Source organism: Zalophus californianus, chromosome 7 (genome assembly GCF_009762305.2).
Source record: "Zalophus californianus isolate mZalCal1 chromosome 7, mZalCal1.pri.v2, whole genome shotgun sequence".
NCBI classification, from domain to species: Eukaryota; Metazoa; Chordata; class Mammalia; order Carnivora; family Otariidae; genus Zalophus; species Zalophus californianus.
The window spans coordinates 131804386-131813493 of NC_045601.1; positions in this window are offsets into that span (position 1 = coordinate 131804386).

Sequence of the window (9108 nt, forward strand, 5' to 3'; positions counted from 1 at the left end):
TCAAGGTTACAAAGGACTAAGTGGTCAGAGCCAGGAATCCATTCCAAGTGTTTTGATTCTTAACCTTACTTTGTTCCACTTCATCTCCCCCAAATGCAGACATCATTATTGGCAAACGCTTTTGAAATAAAAGTTGTAGCTATTGCTTTAATCTAACTTTGAACTCATTAGAGCAACCCCACTGACTGGAAACTTTAGAAGGAAACTAGGGGGGTAGAATTTACTCTTTAAAATTCTTCTTGATGGGAATAAACAACGTCAATGGCTCTCCCAGGTCTTATTTCTCATTTCCCTCCTCCTCAGCCTACCCTCAACCCCCCATTGATAGGATCTATCAGTTGGGTTAATACATTTGACATAACACACTTTGTGGCATCACTCTGGCACACTTCCACATTAAAATATAAGAATTCAAGAAACCAGAAAAATGAGGTGGAAATTAGTCAGAAAAAGACTAATGAAGAAGCCGATGTATACTAAAACATCTGAGAAAGAGAATTAATGAGATCTTTGCAAGCTAGCTTAAAACTCCCAGCAATATGGGGTGCCTGGGTGGCTCAGTCAGTTAAGCGTCTGCCTTCTGCTCAGGTCATGATCCCAGGGTCCTGGGATTGGGCCCCGCATCGGGCTCTCTGCTCGGTGGGGAGTCTGCTTCTCCCTCTTCTCTGCCCACCTGTCTTTCTCTCTCTCCCTCTCTCTGTCAAATAAATAAAATCTTTAAAAACAAAAAAACTTCCAGCAATATATGAGCTGCCCAACTAAAATGACTTCAAGACTCTATAGTGGTAATTTGAAATCTACAAGCAGTTGTTTAAGACATTGAATACAATGTCTGTTTTTAGCAGCCCACAGAAAAATTAGTGAGATCACCATTTAGAAGCAAATGTGAAGGACTTTCTTAGAAATCCATCATCTAGATGAGTTGAAAGTAGTTCATCTTCCTACAGCTTTTTATCAGTGCCTTCCTTTGAGGTAATCAAGGCAATTTCTGCATTCATATGTGATGACTGCTCTTTTCTCCATTTTATCACTTTTATCTGGATAGTTATGTGCATTTTCGCTGGATGATCATTATGTTTTTAACGAGAGTACACAGTATATTCAAACACGAAAGAAAGATACATCTATTAGACTCTGTGTCAATGTGGTTGGATAAGTGCATGTTAGATGAGAGATTGGTTTAGATCAGATCTAACTTTTCTTCAGGGCTGGCAAATGTAGGAAATAAATTAAAGTGGAGCTTGGATGCCGAGTAGCACTGAATTCAGCTGTGGTCTGACATAGAGAAGGACCGCATGGGGAATTTTTCTTCAGGTGCTGTCATCCTTCCTTCCTTTCTTTTTTTATTTTCTTTTTTTAATTTTAATTCCAGTGTGGTTAACATATACAGTATTATCCTAGTTTCAGGTGTACAGTATAGGGATTCAGCAACTCTGTACATGATTCAGTGCTCATCATGGAAAATGTCCTCTTCATCCCCATCACCTATTTCACCCATCCTCCCCCACCTCCCCTCTGGGAACCACCAGTTTGTTCTCTCTTAAAGAGTCTGTTTTGTGGTTTGTCTTTTTTTCTTTGTTTGTTTGTTTTATTTCTTAAATTCCACATATGAGTGAAATCATATGTTATTTGTCTGTCTTTGACTGATTTCACTTAGCATCATATTCTCTAGCCACATCCATGTTGTGGCAAATGGCAAGATTTCATTCTTTTTTTAAATATTTTATTTATTTATTTATTTATTTATTTATTTATTTATTTATTTGAGAGGGAGAGAGACAGAGAGACAGAGAGAGCAGAGGGAGGAGCAGAAGGAGAGGGACAAGCAGACTCTGCACTGTGCATGGAGCCGGATGCAGGGCTCAATCCCAGGACCCTGAGATCATGACCTGAGCTGAAACTGAGAGTCAGTTGCTTTAACTGACTGAGTCATCCAGATGCCTCAAGATTTCATTCTTTTTTATGACTGAGTAATAGTCCATTGTGTGTGGAATATTCACACACCTGTTCTTTATCCATTCATCTATCGATGGACGTTTGGGCTGCTTCCATAATTTGGCTATTGTAAATAATGCTGCAGCAAATATACGGGTGCATATATCCTTTCAAATTAGTGTTTTCTTCTTCTTTGGGTAAATACCTGGTAGTAGAATTACTGGATCATAGGGTAGTTCTATTTTCAATTTTTTGAGGAACCTCAATATTGCTTTCCAGAGTGGCTGTACCAGTTTGCAGTCCCACCAATGGTGCATGAGGGTTTTCCTTTCTCCACATCTTTGCCAACACCTGTTGTCATCTTTCCTTTCTGACTTAGAGGAAAAGTTGCTTCATAGATATTCAATAAATGTTTGTTCATCCATTTATTTGTTCATCCAACCAATATCATTAAGTTGCCAAATGTGTTGTAGTATACATGTGAATAAAATACAGTTCATTACCATAAAGTTTTTGTGGATTCCTTATTGAATGACGAATAGAAGGAGGAAAGCAAAAAAAAAAAAAAGTATTTTCGGGAGGCACCTGCATGGCTGTTAGTTAAGCATCTGAGTCTTGATTTTGGCTGGAGTCATGATCTCAGGTTTGTGAGATCAAGCCCTGTGTCAGGGCTCCACACTGGGTGTCTGCTTGAGATTCTCTCTCTCCCTCTGCCTCAGCCCCTCCCCCTTCTCTCTTTCTGAAAATAAGTAAATAAATAAATAAAATCTTAAAAACAACAACAACAATAAAAGTGTCTAGTGGAATAACGATACTAAAACAGTGTTGAGAAAGCACGAAGTTTTGAGTCAGGCAGATGCTGGTTCAAGTCTAAAAATCACTTCTTACTAGCTCTGTCACTGTAGTCAAGAATTCAGGGTAACAGAAGCATTTGGTCAAGAATGCTTATGTTAGTTGGGTCCTCTGAGAATGAAAATGCAAAACAAGACCAGACATGACAGATTTATTGAAGAAAACACCTATGAAGGATAAGGAAGGAGGGAGAAGGAGTATGTAGGAAGAGCCCTCAGACTATGACGTAGGTCTGATTCCTGGGAAGCAGAAAAGAAAGGGAGGAGGATTGGATAGGGAGAATCTGAGATTCCAGTGCAAATGCAAGAAAGTTTTAGCTGAGTTGATGCGAGTCTTTGAGCCAAAGTCATCCACTGGAGGAACCCTGCATCTCACAGGAATGGCATCTGTGCTTAGTCGTTGGGGAAGAGCAATTTGCCTGAAGTGTGGCTTCTGAGAATGTGGTCATGGGTCCAGATGGTAGCAGCTGGGGTTGTCATTCGCTTATGCCTCCCCACAGCAAGACATCCAAGCAGCCCATGACCACCACAATGCTTTTGGTTGGAAAAATAAAAAAGAAAATTCAATTAATATTTGCTTAAATCAAGAGTTGAGAAGCTTTTTTGGTGAAAGAGCAGATAGTAAACCTTATAAACTTTGTGGGCTACACAACTCTGGGGTAGGACGAGAGAAGCCATAAATTATGTTAATATGTAGGTATTCCGATAAAACTTTAGTTACAAAAACAGGCAGGAGGCCAAAGTTGGCCTGCAGAGCATAGTTTGTGGATACCTGGTTTATGTGGTTAAGGTGGTATTTCTTCATGTTATGTCTAGAGATAAGATTGCAGGTGATGCTTCTGTGACTCAACATGGCATAAGGATTTTCCATCTTTTGCTCTTTTATTCTCAGCATTATTTTAAGGCTACCAGCTGATTTTCAACAGAGACATTCTCGGCATTTTTAAAGATAGCAATGACTTCTCCGATTATCCCTTATATAGGGGAGAAAATGATTTCTCCTAAATCCCCTAGCATCAGTGAACTCATTAATTAATCACATATTTATTGAGCAGTTATTTCAGATCAGGTATTATTCTAGGTGCTGCCATAGTTAATAAAACAGAACAAATCTTTGTCCAAATGAAGCTGACATTCTAGTGGGGGGGAAGCCAGAGAGTAAACAAGATAAGTAAAATTTGTAGTACTAGATGATAGGAGATGGTGTGAACAAAATAAAATCAGGAAAAGGGAAGGATACTCCATGTGGTGGCAGTGGGGAGAAATTGCATTTTAAGTGAGGTGGGTCAAAAAAGGTGTCATTGAGTAGGTAATATTTGCATAAAGACAAGGTGGTGTTAAGGCAGGAAACTATGAAAATAAACTATTGAAAAATTTTCCAGGGAGGGGGGATCTATCAGGTGCAAAGTTCTGATGCCAGATCAATGTGGCTGGAGCAGAGTGAGCCAGGGGGAGAGGGGGAGACTCGAGGTAAAACAGGTCAGGAGGCCAGGTGACATGGTGGGGACTTCTGGGCTTCTGTGATGCCTTTGGCTTCTATTCTGAGTGAGAATGTCATGGGGCCATTGTTAGCCAAGGAGGAACACAATTTACATATTAACAGACCAACTGTGGGCGCTGTATTGAGACTACACTGAAGGAGGAGGCAAGATAGAAGTTTGGCGTCCCATTAGGAGGCTTTAAAGCCAGGAGTTGCTGGTGACTGGGAGGAAGACAGCAGCAGCAGAGGTAAGGAGAAGCATAGAGTTGCAGAATCTGAGGATTGACTGAATACGGACGGAGCGTGAGAGGAAGAGGAGGCAGTGATGACTAAGCTTGCGGGTTTGCGTACTGGGGACACTGGGGTTGGCATTTACTTACATGGCAAACACGGGCAGTGGGCAGATACACTGGGAAGGCTGAGAGGATGAATTGGACCTGTTGGACTGAGAGTCTTATTGGCTCACTGGCCAAAGATGCTGAGTAGGCAGTTGGATACATAAGTCCACATTTAGACTTGAAGTCCACCCTGGGAATCTTCTGCAGATGCTTCCATATCATTGCCTGGAACTGTGTCATATAGGCAGGCTACCCCTAGCTGCAGAGAAGGCAGAGAAGCCTATGTTCACCTTTTCCGTGTTCCACAGAGAAAGGCAGCAAGAGAGAAAAGGATTGGTAATTCAACTAGCAACGTCTGTACTTAATGTCTCTTAGCTCTTCCTATGCAAAACAGGGATAAGGCAATCTATTTTACCTGATTATGGCGACAATTCACCTGAGCTAAGCTATAGAAGGCTCTGGGCATACATAACGTGTTCTTTAAATACACAAGTTCTTCTCCCTTCTCTTCCCTTCCAATGACCTGAGATGTCATGGTAAGTTGTTAAATCAGTCAATAATACTTATTTTTGGACTTCCTCATTTAATAAAGCAGTGACACTGCTATTTTTATAATCACTGCTGTGGCAGAAGAAAGGAACATTTTCTCTCCCCCCACTCCCAACCTTGCCCCTGACAGTCACATGCTTTCGATCGAGAGTTGGATCGGTTAAGTTGATTCTCTTCCTCTCAGTGACTCTTCCTTCGCATTTCTCGGGAGGTTTTGTTTTCACTTTTGCATTTCAGTTTCTGTGCTTAATGATGGTCAGAGAATTTACAAATTCTTAGTAATGATTAACCGTCATGAGACAGGCACAATTCTCCCCCAATCTGAGACTTCACCGGAGAGTGTCTGGGAAGAACATTCACAAAGTAAAAGAAGTCCAAAGCAACATGAAGGTGTCTCATTCAAGGCCGGGTGGAGGCATGTATTTGGGCCACTTGGCGGGACGAAGTCAGAGTGAACCCAATGGCTGTCAGAGGAAAGTAACTCTAGAGATGTTATTCTCCACTCCCACATCTGGCAGAAAACTATGCAGTAGCATTCCTAAGCCCTTTGTCAGCCTTATCAGTCCATTTTATATTTGCTTTACACCCCTTTCTTTCTCCCGGTGCGAGGAGAGGGCAAAATGTTTGTGCATGTTTCTACCTATAGAGTGTGGCCATAAAGTCTTGACTCTAAGATAATATCATTTTGTGTCATTTATTATAGTGTGATAATACTATGGTCATGATCCCGGGGTCCTGGGATCGAGCCCCACATCGGGCATCCTGCTCAGTGGGGAGTCTGCTTCTCCCTCTCCCACTCCCCCTGCTGGTGTTCCCTCTCGCTGTGTCTGTCTCTGTCAAATAAATAAATAAGGTATTAAAAAAAAAAAAAAAACATGAGTCATAGTGTATTAGGACCCATCCTTGTGCTTTCATTTTAACTTAGTCATTTTTAAAGATACTCTCCCAAATACAGGCACATTCTGAGGTACTGAGGGTTAGGACTTCAATATATGAATCTTGGAGTGACACAATTCAGCTCACAACAGTAAGTGTTTATATATAAATATAAAGTATAAAATATGTATATAAAGTATATATTATATTTTATGTAATATATTATATTTATACTTTTTATGCATATACATACATATATCTGCACACATGCATTATACACACAGGATTCTGAGATGTTGTCCAATTTGTGCTTGAAACTTCCTCCTGTCTGTAGAAATACCAGTCCCCTGACTGCCTGGGCCATCTTTCCCCTGTAACTGTAGACATCTGCCAGAGGCTTGTTGTCCAGATTAGTTAATCTTTGTAAGGTGCTCTGAAGGGCAGGCTACCTTAAACTTCTAACCTTACCATGCCTGTTAAGCAGGAAGGGAGGCGCTCTGCTCCTGGGGCAACTTCACCTGTGGCATCTAGTATGAGCAGAATCTCAAAGCAAAATGGCCTCCTGGATGGGGGATAAAGGGAATGGGGGGGGGGGGCACTGCTCTGTGCTTTTGTTTCCCTAAAATTCCTTTAGCAGCAGGCAGGAAAAGTGACCACAGCAGGGTAGGCTTCTGTTTAGGCTGAGGAAGCAGGGAGCCAGCCAAAGACCAGGAAAAGACCCATGCTTCTGGGTTAAAGATAAACTGAAAAGGTATTTTAAGAGCTAGCTGTTGGTCCAGTGGGAACAATAGATAAGTTAAAGGCCTGGGGATTAAGCCAATTTCATCTCTAAGTAATTTTTTTTAGGAAACTATGAATGACATAAAGATTGGCAACCATTGTTCACTTGAAAAGAATTTTTCAAGAATCTTGACTTTTCCCTTGATATATGGTCAAAATGGGCAGAAGAAGCTAAGCTTTCCCTGTCACTCACACTTCACTCCTTTGGGGCAACTTCTTTACTTGTCAGTTACAGACTGGTCAGTTTTATTTTTCAATCATGTGTAGGCACTAATTTGTCCAAGTTCTTTGCTACTCAAAGTAACAAGTCTGGACCAGCCAAGTCCACACCTCCTAGGAGCTTGTGAGAAATACAGAGTCTCGGGCCCCTCCCAGACCTATGGAACTAGAATCTGCATTTTAAAAAGATCCCCAGTTGATCTCTATTCATATTCAAGTTTGAGAAGCAGGGGTCTAAGGGCCCAACATCCTATTTGTGACCTTTTCTGGAAGTTAAAGGCCACATACAACATCCTATTTATGACCTTTTCTGGAAGGTAGAGTGTCCCTAACACTCATTTGGAACCTTTTCCTATAGTACCCCATCTTGAGTAGGCAATAAACAAACAGGTGTGCTTTGATGATCCACAGGTTTAGCTTCATCCTGTCTTTTATTTTTTTTAAGATTTTATTTATTTATTTGACAGACAGAGACACAGCGAGAGAAGGAACACAAGCAAGGGGAGTGAGAGAGAGGGAGAAGCAGGCTTCCCGCTGAGCAGGGACCCCCCCCTATGTGGGGCTCACTCCCAGGATCCTGGGATCATGACCTGAGCCAAAGGCAGACTATTAACGACTGAGCCACCCAAGCACCCCTCATCCTGCCTTTTAGTCTGTACTTTGGTAACTTTATTATTCATCTAATTACACCATTTTTATGCTGTGTTATCTTGGGTCACTTACTTGACCTGGGTCTCAGTTTCTCTTCTATAAAATGGGATTTAAAATAGTACTTTCTCATAATATTCTTGTAAATTGTGGCTTGGGTGGCTCAGTCAGTTAAGCGTCTGCCTTCAGCTCAGGTCATGATCCCAGGGTCCTGGGATCCAGCCCAGCAGCAGCTCCCTGCTCTGTGGGAAGCCTGCTTCTCCAGCATCCTCTCCCTGCTTGTGTGCACCCTCTCTCCCTCTGTCAAATAAATGAATAAGTAAAATCTTTAAAAATAAATAAGTTAACACCTGTGAAGCACTCATATTGGCATATTGTGTCTGGCATACAGTAAGAGCCAAATAAATGTTAGCTAAAAATACAATACAGCAGGACCTCTATAAATACTTATGTGTCAAGGTCTTCTCAGGTGTGACTTGCTATGATTTTTTTTTTTTAATGTGCTATCTGGTTTCTCCTTATGCATTTGCATACTACCTTTCCTGTTGTTCTTTAGGGTTCTTGAAGGAAGAGTAAAAGACAGTTACCACCTTCCCATAAAAGTATATAGCACAGTGTTCAACATACCATAGATTCTTAGTTTTGCAGAATTATCTGTGTTCAGGTACACAACCATTTTGAGAGTGAAAACCAATTTGACTAGTTTGATGTTTTTCCATTGCCGCAATGACTAAATTGTCTATCATTCACACATTCATTCATTCCCTCACTCGACAAAGGTTTGAGCACCTACTATATTCTAGATTCTGTCCTAGGTGCTAAAGATACAGCAGGAACAAATCTTTTGAAAATTCTTTGAGGAGTTTTGCCCTTAGGAGAAGCAGAGAAATTAGGTATTCATGAAGGGAGATGGGGAGTGGTCAAGGGAAGTTAAAAACATGGAGGATGTTATAGCATGTGCATACACTCATGGAAATTGAGACAAGATGATGAGAGAGAGATGGAGGGAGAAGGGTCCCCCTACAATAGAGGGTGAGATCTAATGCACGAGTGCTGCAGTTGGCTTTGGTTGGCAGCAGTGACAGTTTAATCATAGAGAAAGGACAGAAAGCACAATACATGGATGGTACAGATACCAGCAGTTGGGTAGATGTGACAAGAGGGAGAATGGAGAATTTCTCATCTAATTGCTACCTAAAAAAAAAAAAAAAGTGAAATAGGAAATAAGGTATGTTTTGGCTCAGGGAGCTGAGTAAAGGGGAGAAATTGGAAGTTTCAGGGGAGAGAGTTGGGAAGTAGTCATCAAGGAGAGCAGGAGAGGGGATGGGGTCTGCACACACAGAATGTCTGCCGGACGGTGGTAAGGTCCATTGTCTATTGTGGTCATGAGTTTAAGGGGAGACCAGGCAGGACATTAGCGTGTTTTTCTTTG